General features: G+C 37.7%; 1 pseudogene; it reads left to right on the top strand.

Moving 5' to 3' along the window:
- Nucleotides 1-2,055: 2,055 nt before the first annotated feature.
- LOC143680181 (solute carrier family 2, facilitated glucose transporter member 11 pseudogene) overlaps nucleotides 2,056-14,076 on the top strand; it is a 42,255-nt pseudogene continuing 30,234 nt past the window's right edge.

Here is a 14,076-nt window from a genome sequence, read left to right as displayed (position 1 = left end):
TAATGATTTACCACAAGGAAGCCATGCCCACCTTCTTGAAATCTATAAGCGACAGTACAGTCCATCCTATTTAGTGATTTGTGTGGGGTCATTTTCAAATATAGCATTTTATGATGGCCATAAAAATATGGCATCCCACTGGGTCCATATCATTTGCCAACTAAAGATGATGTTTTTAGATGTTAATGGAAGGCAAATATAGCTCTAATAGCTGCTCTGCAAATAAACCCAAGTACTACATCAAACTTCCCATCCTTTCAACGTCTTTATACATGCAAACCAAAAATAATTTTCATGTAAAATATTATTTTAAAAGCTATTCCAGTATCAGAAGAGTGAGATACATACAAAAAATCTGTAAATACTTTAACTATTAATTAGCACTCAGTCTTTAATGTGAAATCTTTGTTAATGTTAACATACTTATTTTAATCATAACTTACTTTCTTATAATTCCAGAACAATATTCATCTACAACCTATTTCTTTGCTAATTTATGTAGGTAAATGGAAATTCTGATATTTTTACCTCCCCTGGCATATTTAAAAATTCAAGATTTGCCATTAGTAACTTATGGAGCACCATTTTCTTACTCCACTTATTTCCATCATATAAAATACTAACGTGGTATCTTAGAGTTGGAGAATTGCTCTTTGGAGTCAAAACTCTTTAGTTATTCAATAAATCACAAAGTGTTTCTTCCCTCTGTCTTTTCATCCCTCTCTCCTTTCCTTCCTGCCTGCCTCAGCAGCAGCAACAACATTTGTCATGTATAAATATTTAAGTAAATAAGGCATGGGGAATCAGAGACAAATTATCTCAAAATCTCTCCCTTTAAGAAATGCATAGTCTAACAGAGTTAGAACTAAGTAAATAATTTTGTAGGCCATGTCAGCTAAGTAACTCTGTCCACTGAGATTCAAATTAGATTGGTTTCAATCTTAACTGATAGGCAGTGGTGGCCTTACATCCTCCCTAATCTTCCCAATTCTTAATCTTTTTTTTAACTTGTGGGGAAGAAGGAGGAGGTAGTTGGATGGTGATCTTGATGCTACTTATATTCCTTCTCATCACCTCTTGCTGCATCTTGCTGTTCTGCCTATGCCACTCCTGTCCTGCACCAAGTGGCCCAAAATGCTGAACACTGTCCCTTTACCACATTTCCTCTTAAAAATATCATGCACACCAAACATGTATTGGTGTAGTGGACTTCACTGAAAGTTTGAGATGATGACTGTGTATGGATTGAATGGTAGCCTCTAAAAAGATATGTCAGGTCCTAACACTTAGAACCTGGAATGGCGACCTTATCTGGAACAAGAAACTTTGTAGATGTAATTAAGATAAAGACATCCAGATGAAATTCTCCTGGATTATCTAAATGGAATCTAAATCCAATTATAAGAGGCAAAAGAGGGGAAGACGCAAGTCAGAGTGAAGATGGAGGCAGACATTGGAGTTATGCAGCCACCAGCCAAGGAATGCTGACCACTGCTGGAAGTTGGAAGAGTCATGGGACAGATTCTCCCCCTAGAGTTTCTGGAAGGAGCACAGCCCTGCCAACACTTTGATGTAGGACATCTGGCCACAAGAACTGTGAGAGGATAAATATTTGTTGTGCTAAGCTACCTAGTTTGTGGTCATCTGTTATGGTAGTCCTGGAGAGCTAATACAGAGGGACTTCACACAGCCCATTACTTGCCACTTCCTTTTATATATACCCTATCTCTCCATTTTCTCATGACCTCATCCCACTATCACAGAAGAGAGAAGATAACAGGATTGTAGAAAGTGAGGCATGAAATGCAGCATGATGGCCAGATTGTAGAGCACTTCACAGCTGTGGGGGAGTCTTCTCCTGTTGCAATCAGGTAACCCTAATCCATATTCTTGACTCCACAGTGTGCTCTGCTCAACCTGAACCACCTACTCTCACCTCACACTTCACTAGTTCCAAAGAACTGCAGAGACTCTGAAATGTTTTCTTTATCTTCTTCTTACCACTACAATCTCTGTAAATGAAAGGGAGCCCTATAAAGAGTCAATGATGGGATTATGCCGCTGCTTGTAGAAGGTAAGTGTGATTTTTATATCTTATCTCTTTACAATTGCAAAACAGTCCAACCTAGTGCTACCCTACATCCTGTTGCTAACTTGCTCTCATCCAATGAATAATGGATTCTTTACTCTCCACCCTAAGCCATACCTCTAAAAGTTAAGTAATAGCCATGTTCAAAAGCACAGTATTATTTTGTTAAGTCATAATCAATAGGTATTCATTCACTTTTTCTTAGCAATAGTGGAGGTAATTTCAAGTGAAAAACAAAAAAAAAAAAAAAAGAAAAGAGTCCTTGTTCCACAGGAATTAACACTCTAAAAAGACCTTGCTTTCTGAAGTTGCTCTTCACATAGATCAAACTAAATAGAATTGCAAACTCCAGAGAAGAAAAAAGGAAACATGAGGTTTAGCTAGTTTGACTAATCATCAATTCTGAAGTATTCCTATTGTAAGGAATGTCTAGGAATAAAAAGATAATGGAAACACTCAAATCATTTTCTAAGTTTTTTTAGCCTACAGTTTCAAACTTTTTATAGAATTGATGAAGTGCTAGGTACTTCATTGATAGTTATCTTTTCACATAATACTATTTATTCCATAAATAGAAATAGTTCTTAAGAGTGAAATTATCAAATTGAAGACAAATAAAGGTCTTAGATTGGCACATACTTTAATGTATTATTTGAAGTTGTATGTAAATCCAAATTGTGGATATTTTTCTCTAAAAATGGCCACCTTCATTTCCTTCTTTCTCTGCAGCTATGTCCATTTTCATTTCAAGAGGTGAAGTCTAATTCCTCTACTCTTGAAACTTGGCTGGCCACAAGCTCTTGCTTGATCTGTAGAATGAGGTAGAAATAATATTATGGCACTTCAAGACATAAGAACCCATGCAGCCTATACCTGGGCTTCATGGACCATTCCTCTTCAGATGTTCTTGGCATTCATCCATCATGCTGTTAAAAGTCCAAATCACACCAAAGATCATGTAGAGAAGCGTCAAGAGATGGCCTCAGCTGAACTCCTAGCAAACGGCTAACCACATGATTTGTCTGTTCTGGTCATCCCTCCCATTTGGGCCTTCTGATGACTCCAGCCCCAGCCACCATAAGATTTCACCTATATGAGAAACTCAGAGCAAGAAGCACCCAACTGAGCTTACTCAAACTATAGAACAATGAGCAATAATAATAAATTGTTGTTTTAAGTGATTGCATTTTGGGATGGGGTTCTAGTTTGCTAGCTGCTGGAATGCAATATGCCAGAAATGGAATGGCTTTTAAAAGGGGAATTTAATAAGCTGCTAGTTTACAGTTCTAAGCCCAAGAAGATGTCCCAACTGAAACAAGTCTATAGAAATGTCCAATCTAAGGCATCCAGGGAAAGATACCTTGATTCAAGAAGGCCAATGAAGTTCAGTTTCTCTCATCTGGAAAGGCACATGGTGAACACGGTCAGGGTTCATCTCTCATCTGGAAGGGCACATGTTGAACACTGCATCATCTGCTAGCTTCTTTTCCTGGCTTCCTGTTTCATGAATCTCCCTGGGAGGCATTTTCTTTCTTCATCTCCAAAGGTCTCTGGCTGGTGGACTCTGCTTCACTTGACTATGTCACTCTGCTCTGTCTGAATCTCTTGTTCTCCAAAATGTTTCCTCTTTTATAGGACTTCAGAAACTAATCAAGACCCACCTGGATGGGTGGAGACATGTCATCACCTAATCCAGTTTAACAACCACTTTTGATTATATCACATCTCCAGGGAGATGACCTAATTACAATTTCAAAAACACAATGCTGAATAAGGATTAAAAGAAATGGCTGCCTTTACAAAATGGGATTAGGATTAAAACATGGCTTTTCTAGGGTATATACATCATTTCAAACAAGCACAGATGGTTTGTTGCATAGTAATAAATAACAGGAATAAAAATAAAAATATTTTGACTAATTCATTTGTTTTTCTCTTTTTCTTTTCAACTGTTCGAGTAGTACTTTCTGAAATTGGTACTATGTTATGGGTTGAGGCTACAAAGATGAATGAGTATAAAATGTATAGCCTAATATTTTTGCTGAAGGAATTTAATTTCTAGTGGAGGAGACAGAAAAATAAACAGAAGAATATTATATGGTGTGATGAGTGCTATGATAAAAGTGTGCATTGAGGGTGGGCCATGGTGGCTCAGCAGGCAGAGTTCTCGCCTGCCATGCTGGAGACATGGGTTAGATTCCCAGTGCCTGCTCCTGTTTAAAAAAAAAAGTGTGCATAGAGCCCCCAGTGTAATCAAAATGATTTCTTAGAGGAGGAAGAGAGGCAGAAGAGAAAAGTCAGAAGGAGACATGACTATGGAAGAAAAGCATAAAGAGATAAAATCTTGCTGACTTTGATGATGGAAAAGATCATGGAGAAAGGAGCCACAAGTTAAGAAATGTGGGCAGCCTCTAGAAGGCAGAAAAGGCAAGGAAACAGATTTTCCCCTGGAGCCTCCGGAAGGAACACAGCCCTACTGACACCTTAACTTTTAGCCCAGTGAGATCTATGAGACTTCTAACCTACAGAATGGTAAAATAATAAATTTGTGTTGTTAAAAAAGCAACAACAACCAACAACAGTGCGCACTGAGCCTCTGGGATAACACAGCTTAGGTGTTTTTGGGAGATGATGAACAAAGTGAAACTTGAAGATTGAACAAGGGATCACAAGACATTTCCATAGAAGGAGTTACCTGAGCAGTAGCGTGGAGAGAAGATGGCTTGGGAAACCTTCTGGGAATCGGAAATAGTTCAGTATGCTATGGCATAGATAAGTCTGAGGAAGAAGTGACTAAATGACTGGAGAGGTTAGCAAGGGGAGTCAAAAAAGGTCCTTGAGGACTTCCTGGAAGATGGCGGCTTAGTAAGACGCGCGGATCTTAGTTTCTTCTCCAGGACACCTACTAGGGGAGTAGAAACGATACAGAAAGCGCCCAAAGCCACAACAGAGATAAAAAAAGACAGCGTACCCCATCCTGGAATGGCTGGCTGGCTGAGAGAAGCAGCTCGGGTGAGATCGCCGAGGCGCGCGGGCCTTACCGGGCGGAGTGGCAAGCGGCCGGAGTTACTCCCTTCCCCCCTCCCGGGCCGGCTGGGAGAATTGGAGAGGTGGTCCCCTGAAACCAAGGCGACTGGCGCCCACACCACGCGCAGCCCCCGGACCAACTGAGAGAATTGGATCGGAAACCCCCAGGCCGCGGAGAACGGTGACCCCGTGACTCCCGGGGAACGTGCACTCTCTCGGGCGGGCCGCTGCCGCTGGCACCCTCCCGCCACGCTTGTTGCCCAGGGCCGACTAGGAAATTCGGACGGGCTCTTTCCCTGGCTGCGGCGACCAGCAACCCTCCCTGCGTTCGGACACCCTCCCTGCGTTCGGACCCCGGGCCGGCTCAAGCCGCTTCGGCTAGCGAACCCCGAGAGTTTTCCAAAGTTTAAGGTCCCACAGCACCTTTTACTGGTGGGACCCGCAGACAAACGTGTGCCACGAGCGCCACCTACTGGGCAGGATAAGAAAAACAGAACCCAGAGATTTCACAGAAAAATATTACAACCTTGCTGGGTCCAACACCAAGAGAAATCTGAATAAATGCCCAGATGCCAGCAGCAGAAGATAACTGTCCACGCTCAAAAGATTGAGAATATGGCTCAGTCAAAGGAACAAACCAATAGCTCAAATGAGACACAAGAGCTGAGACAACTAATGCTGAATATACGAACAGAAATGGAAAACCTCTTCAAAAATGAAATCGATAAATTGAGGGAGGACATGAAGAGGACATGGGCTGAACATAAAGAAGAAATAGAAAAACTGAAAAAACAAATCGCAGAACTTATGGAAGTGAAGGATAAAGTAGCAAACATAGAAAAAATAATGGATAGCTACAATGATAGATTTAAAGAGACAGAAGATAGAATTAGTGATTTGGAGGATGGAACATCTGAATTCCAAAAAGAAACAGAAACTATCGGGAAAAGAATGGAAAAATTTGAACAGGGTATCAGGGAACTCAAGGACAATATGAACCGCACAAATATACGTGTTGTGGGTGTCCCAGAAGGAGAAGAGAAGGGAAAAGGAGGAGAAAAACTAATGGAAGAAATTATCACTGAAAATTTCCCAACTCTTATGAAAGACCTAAAATTACAGATCCAAGAAGTGCAGCGCACCCCAAAGAGATTAGACCCAAATAGGCGTTCTCCAAGACACTTACTAGTTAGAATGTCAGAGGTCAAAGAGAAAGAGAGGATCTTGAAAGCAGCAAGAGAAAAACAATCCATTACATACAAGGGAAACCCAATAAGACTTTGTGTAGATTTCTCAGCAGAAACCATGGAAGCTAGAAGACAGTGGGATGATATATTTAAAATACTAAAAGAGAAAAACTTCCAACCAAGACTCCTATATCCAGCAAAATTATCCTTCAAAAATGAGGGAGAAATTAAAACATTCTCAGACAAAAAGTCACTGAAAGAATTTGTGACCAAGAGACCAGCTCTGCAAGAAATACTAAAGGGAGCACTAGAGTCAGATACAAAAAGACAGAAGAGAGAGATATGGAAAAGAGTGTAGAAAGAAGGAAAATCAGATATGATATATATAATACAAAAGGGAAAATGTTAGAGGAAAATATTATCCAAACAGTAATAACACTAAATGTCAATGGACTGAATTCCCCAATCAAAAGACATAGATTGGCAGAATGGATTAAAAAACAGGATCCTTCTATATGCTGTCTACAGGAAACACATCTTAGACCCAAAGATAAACATAGGTTGAAAGTGAAAGGTTGGGAAAAGATATTTCATGCAAATAACAACCAGAAAAGAGCAGGAGTAGCTATACTAATATCCAACAAATTAGACTTCAAATGTAAAACAGTTAAAAGAGACAAAGAAGAACACTATATACTAATAAAAGGAATAATTAAACAAGAAGACATAACAATCATAAATATTTACGCACCGAATCAGAATGCCCCAAAATACGTGAGGAATATACTGCAAACACTGAAAAGGGAAATAGACTCATATACCATAATAGTTGGAGACTTCAACTCACCACTCTCATCAAGGGACAGAACATCTAGACAGAGGATCAACAAAGAAATAGAGAATCTGAATATTACTATAAATGAACTAGACTTAATAGACATTTATAGGACATTACATCCCACAACAGCAGGATACACCTTTTTCTCAAGTGCTCATGGATCATTCTCAAAGATAGACCATATGCTGGGTCACAAAGCAAGTCTTAACAAATTTAAAAAGATTGAAATCATACACAACACTTTCTCGGATCATAAAGGAATGAAGTTGGAAATCAATAACAGGCCGAGTGCCAGAAAATTCACAAATACATGGAGGCTCAACAACACACTCTTAAACAACGAGTGGGTCAAAGAAGAAATTGCAAGAGAAATTAGCAAATACCTCGAGGCGAATGAAAATGAAAACACAACATATCAAAACTTATGGGACGCAGCAAAGGCAGTGCTAAGAGGGAAATTTATTGCTCTAAATGCCTATATCAGAAAAGAAGAAAAGGCAAAAATTCAGGAATTAACTATCCATTTGGAAGAACTGGAGAAAGAACAGCAAGCTAACCCCAAAGCAAGCAAAAGGAAAGAAATAACAAAGATTAGAGCACAAATAAATGAAATTGAAAACATGAAAACAATAGAGAAAATCAATAAGGCCAGAAGTTGGTTCTATGAGAAAATCAATAAGATTGATGGGCCCTTAGCAAGATTGACAAAAAGAAGAAGAGAGAGGATGCAAATAAATAAGATCAGAAATGGAAGAGGAGACATAACTACTGACCTCACAGAAATAAAGGAGGTCATAACAGGATACTATGAACAACTTTACGCTAATAAATACAACAATTTAGAGGAAATGGACGGGTTCCTGGAAAGACATGAACAACCAACTTTGACTCAAGAAGACATAGATGACCTCAACAAACCAATCACAAGTAAAGAAATTGAATTAGTCATTCAAAAGCTTCCTAAAAAGAAAAGTCCAGGACCAGATGGCTTCACATGTGAATTCTACCAAACGTTCCAGAAAGAATTAGTACCAATTCTCTTCAAACTCTTCAAAAAAATCGAAGTGGAGGGAAAACTACCTAATTCATTCTATGAAGCCAACATCACCCTCATACCAAAACCAGGCAAAGATATTACAAAAAAAGAAAACTACAGACCAATCTCTCTAATGAATACAGATGCAAAAATCCTCAATAAAATTCTAGCAAATCGTATCCAACAACACATTAAAAGAATTATACATCATGACCAAGTAGGATTCATCCCAGGTATGCAAGGATGGTTCAACATAAGAAAATCAATTAATGTAATACACCATATCAACAAATCAAAGCAGAAAAATCACATGATCATCTCAATTGATGCAGAGAAGGCATTCGACAAGATTCAACATCCTTTCCTGTTGAAAACACTTCAAAAGATAGGAATACAAGGGAACTTCCTTAAAATGATAGAGGGAATATATGAAAAACCCACAGCTAATATCATCCTCAATGGGGAAAAATTGAAAACTTTCCCCCTAAGATCAGGAACAAGACAAGGATGTCCACTATCACCACTATTATTCAACATTGTGTTGGAGGTTCTAGCCAGAGCAATTAGACAAGAAAAAGAAATACAAGGCATCAAAATTGGAAAGGAAGAAGTAAAACTATCACTGTTTGCAGACGATATGATACTATACGTCGAAAACCCAGAAAAATCCACAACAAAACTACTAGAGCTAATAAATGAGTACAGCAAAGTAGCAGGTTACAAGATCAACATTCAAAAATCTGTAGCATTTCTATACACTAGTAATGAACAAGCTGAGGGGGAAATCAAGAAACGAATCCCATTTACAATTGCAACTAAAAGAATAAAATACCTAGGAATAAATTTAACTAAAGAGACAAAAAACCTGTATAAAGAAAACTACAAAAAACTGCTAAAAGAAATCACAGAAGACCTAAATAGATGGAAGGGCACACCGTGTTCATGGATTGGAAGACTAAATATAGTTAAGATGTCAATCCTACCTAAATTGATTTACAGATTCAATGCAATACCAATCAAAATCCCAACAACTTATTTTTCAGAAATAGAAAAACCAATAAGCAAATTTATCTGGAAGGGCAGGGTGCCCCGAATTGCTAAAAACATCTTGAGGAAAAAAAACGAAGCTGGAGGTCTCGCGCTGCCTGACTTTAAGGCATATTATGAAGCCACAGTGGTCAAAACAGCATGGTATTGGCATAAAGATAGATATATCGACCAATGGAATCGAATAGAGTGCTCAGATATAGACCCTCTCATCTATGGACATTTGATCTTTGATAAGGCAGTCAAGCCAACTCACCTGGGACAGAGCAGTCTCTTCAATAAATGGTGCCTAGAGAACTGGATATCCATATGCAAAAGAATGAAAGAAGACCCATCTCTCACACCCTATACAAAAGTTAACTCAAAATGGATCAAAGATCTAAACATTAGGTCTAAGACCATAAAACAGTTAGAGGAAAATGCAGGGAGATAACTTATGAAACTTACAATTGGAGGCGGTTTTATGGACCTTAAACCTAAAGCAAGAGCACTGAAGAAGGAAATAAATAAATGGGAACTCCTCAAAATTAAACACTTTTGTGCATCAAAGAACTTCATCAAGAAAGTAGAAAGACAGCCTTCACAATGGGAGACAATATTTGGAAATGATATATCAGATAAAGGTCTAGTATCCAGAATTTATAAAGAGATTGTTCATCTCAACAACAAAAAGACAGCCAACCCAATTACAAAATGGGAAAAAGACTTGAACAGACACCTCTCAGAAGAGGAAATACGGATGGCCAAGAGGCACATGAAGAGATGCTCAATGTCCCTGGCCATTAGAGAAATGCAAATCAAAACCACAATGAGATATCATCTCACACCCACCAGAATGGCCATTATCAACAAAACAGAAAATGACAAGTGCTGGAGAGGATGCGGAGAAAGAGGCACACTTATCCACTGTTGGTGGGAATGTCAAAGGGTGCAACCACTGTGGAAGGCAGTTTGGCGGTTCCTCAAAAAGCTGAATATAGAATTGCCATACGACCCAGCAATACCATTGCTAGATATCTACTCAAAGGACTTAAGGGCAAAGACACAAATGGACATTTGCACACCAATGTTTATAGCAGCATTATTTACAATTGCAAAGAGATGGAAACAGCCAAAATCTCCATCAACAGAAGAGTGGCTAAACAAACTGTGGTATATACATACGATGGAATATTATGCAGCTTTAAGACAAGATAAACTTATGAACCATGTAATAACATGGATGGACCTAGAGAATATTATGCTGAGTGAATCCAGCCAAAAACTAAAGGACAAATACTGTATGGTCCCACTGATGTGAACGGACATTCGAGAATAAACTTGAAATATGTCATTGGTAACAGAGTTCAGCAGGAGTTAGAAACAGGGTAAGACAATGGGTAATTGAAGCTGAAGGGATACAGACTGTGCAACAGGACTAGATACAAAAACTCAAAGATGGACAGCACAATAATACCTAATTGTAAAGTAATCATGTTAAAACACTGAATGAAGCTGCATCTGAGCTATAGGTTTTTGTTTTGTTTTGTGTTGTTTTGTTTTGATTTTACTATTATTACTTTTATTTTTTTCTCTATATTAACATTCTATATCTTTTTCGGTTATGTTGCTAGTTCTTCTAAACCAATGCAAATGTACTAAGAAATGATGATCATGCATCTATGTGATGATGTTAAGAATTAATGATTGCATGTGTAGAATGGTATGATCTCTAAATGTTGGGTTAATTTCTTTTTTTCCGTTAATTAAAAAAAAAAAAAAAGAGAAGGGATAATTGGAGATGAAGGGATACAGACTGTACAACGGGACTGGATATAAAAACTCAGAAATGGACAGCACAATACTACCCAATTGTAATGCAATTATGTTAAAACACAGAATGAAGCTGCATGTGAGGTATAGGTTTTTTGTTTTTGTTTTTTTTGTTTTTTTTTCTTTCTATTATTGTTTTAATTCTTATTCTGTTGTCTTTTTATTTCTTTTTCTAAATAGATGCAAATGTACTAAGAAATGATGAATATGCAACTATGTGATGTTATTAAGAATTACTGATTGTACATGTAGATTGGAATGATTTCTAATTGTTTTGTTAATTCTTTTTTTAATTAATAAAAAAAAAAGTTAGAAAGAACACACTACAATAAAAATTAAAATATGCTTGTATTATAAAAAAAAAAAAAAAGGTCCTTGAATATTGTTGAAAGAATTTGGATTTTATATGTCAATGTTAAATTCCATAATTAAATTATTTTAAAATTTTATCTTATTATCCTTCGATAATGAAATAATAGCTATACTTCCCTAGTAATTGCATTGAATGATTTAAAGGATAGACAAAGAGTCACATTGTTGGATTTGTAAATCAAGATGACAGTATAAAATATAGAAAGGAAAAGGAAACGTGTGGAAAAATCATTTAGGAGTTTATTACGGCAATTTAGGCATGTTAGCAGGAGGAGATTGGAGATAATTCAAGATAATTTAAGCAGGTAGAACTTGGGGGCTGAGTGTGGTAATACAAGGGAGAAAGAATTCAGGATGGGATCAAGGTTTTTAGTTTGGGCAAATAAATAGATGATGATGTCATTTGTTGAAGTGGGGTGGGAGGACGATGATGACAATTTTGAAATATTGAATTTGAAGCATAGGCTGGACATAGATGTGAAAATGCATATAGAAAGTTGAATTTATAGTTCTAGAAGTTAGGAGAGGAATCTGAGTTGAAGGTCTAGATTTGGAGTTCATTAGTACAGAAAGTGCCTGAAGCTATGGGCATGAATAGAACTGGAGGGAATAATGCAATATTGACTACAGAGGGACCAACTATGGAACTTGGGGAAATGTTAAGATTTAGGTACAGTCAGAAGAAGTCTGTAACAGTGATTAAAAAAGAATAGTAGAAATAGGAGGAAACCAGGTGAAAAACCAAGGATAAAAGAGTTATAAGAAGGAAAGAAGGGATGATGGCATAAAATGCTACAAAAAGGATACATACAATGAGGAAGACAGTGATGATCTTGGTCAGAACAATTTTAGTATAAATCAGGAGGGCAAAGAGAGGATCTGGTGGATTTAGGACAAGATGAGAGGTGAGGCAGTAGTTAATTAATATAGACTAATCCTTTATGAAAGCTGAAGAAGTATCTTCTTTTCAGGTTTTTAAGAGGATAGAGGTTTGAGTGGATGCATATTCAGAAGAATAAATTAATTATAGAAGAAGAGATTGAATGCACAGATGAAAGGAGGATGGAAGAGAAACTTGGAGCACAGGTGGAGGAATAAGCACTGAACAAGAGGAGGGCATTTTTTCATACATATCAGTATGAAAAGAAGTTGAAGATGCACAAGGTTGTAAAGGCATGAGGGAAGGGTAAGAAAATAGGCAGGAGGCCTCCATTTTCTCTTTGAGGTAAGCAAGAGATGTGGTCATGCAAGAATGATGGAGGATATGGTGGAGAGGTGTCCTGTAAAAGAAGGGTGAATGTCTCAAATAGCTGTTGTAGAATAAAAGGATAGGGTGGACTCAAAATCCAGAGAAGTACTGTTCGGTGGCTCTCAGGCCTGAGCTAAGATTTAAAAGAATGCATTTATAGTCTTACTAATTTTCAGAAGTGTATGACCTTTTCTTCATAACAAACAACTCAGATATGGGAGAGAGAAAGTGAGTAATTGGATTCATCTATTGTTATTAATGCTCTGGGCAGATGCAATGGAACCACAATTTGGCACAGGATTTGAGAATATTAACTAAAGAGTGGTCAGAATGATAGACCACAGATTCCAAGCACGAGGACTCATTGAAGTGGAAAAATGAATATTAAAATGAGAGCTGGAAGGCTCAGAGGATGTGGTAATGTAGGAGTTACACAGATTGATGATAGGATGGGCTTCCCTTAGTGTCCTGAAAGAGAAACAGGGTGATGTATGAGCTTTCAGAAAGAGATGGTAAGATATCAATAAATGTGATGACATTCTTGTACTAGTAGGTGGAAGGTAGTATTGTTCTATTATGAGCCTGCCTGTACCTCATAATAAGGAAGAGATACAAAAACTGTTCAAAAAAGGGGATGATTCATTCTAAGGCATGGAGCAGGTGGTATCTGAGCTGGGCTTTTAAGCAAAAATAGGAGTTCTCTAGGCATACAAGAAAGGTGAAGGAGGGCATCTCAGACAAAATCAATGGTGTCTGCAAATGTTTGAAGGCATTTAAGCTCTTTCTGAGCACAATATCCTCAAGAGGTATAGCTCATAGTACACATACTACTTCCTAGTTCTTTTTCTTTTCCCACACCATGACCATTCTGGAAATGAAGACTTCTCATGGAATTAAAAAATGACCCCATTTTTTTCCTGTATACCTAAGCAAGTTCAATTTAAATCTTGCTTGGGTTTACCAGTCGTACAGTGTGGATCACCTATTATTTCCAGGGGGAAATGGTCAGAGTTAAATATATAATTTTATATGGTTCTTATGTATCTTTGAAGAAGCACCTCTTTCATGTCTTAACAAAATTCAATATCTTAGAGTCCATTGTTTCTCTGTGACCCATTATTTCCTTTTATTTTGGGGAAAGTAGTATGACTTGAGAAAGATGAAGACTTTCAAATTCAGGCAGATTTGGTTTTGAATCTTGATAACAAAATATACTAGCTGTGGGACATTTAACAGTTTACTCAATCTTTCATAACAGTGATCTTTCCTGTTTTGTGGGAAATGGATAACACGCCTATGTCCCAGAGTTAAATGTTGATGTGATATTATTTCAATAAGTGGTATGACCCAGAATATATGCACCAAATTCCTCTTCTTAGCTCTCTCTGAATTGCCCTTGCTTCTCCTAGTTCTGTTTTC

The sequence above is a fragment of the Tamandua tetradactyla genome, chromosome 4 (assembly GCF_023851605.1).
Source record: "Tamandua tetradactyla isolate mTamTet1 chromosome 4, mTamTet1.pri, whole genome shotgun sequence".
NCBI classification, from domain to species: Eukaryota; Metazoa; Chordata; class Mammalia; order Pilosa; family Myrmecophagidae; genus Tamandua; species Tamandua tetradactyla.
This window is presented reverse-complemented; position numbering and strand designations above follow the sequence as displayed.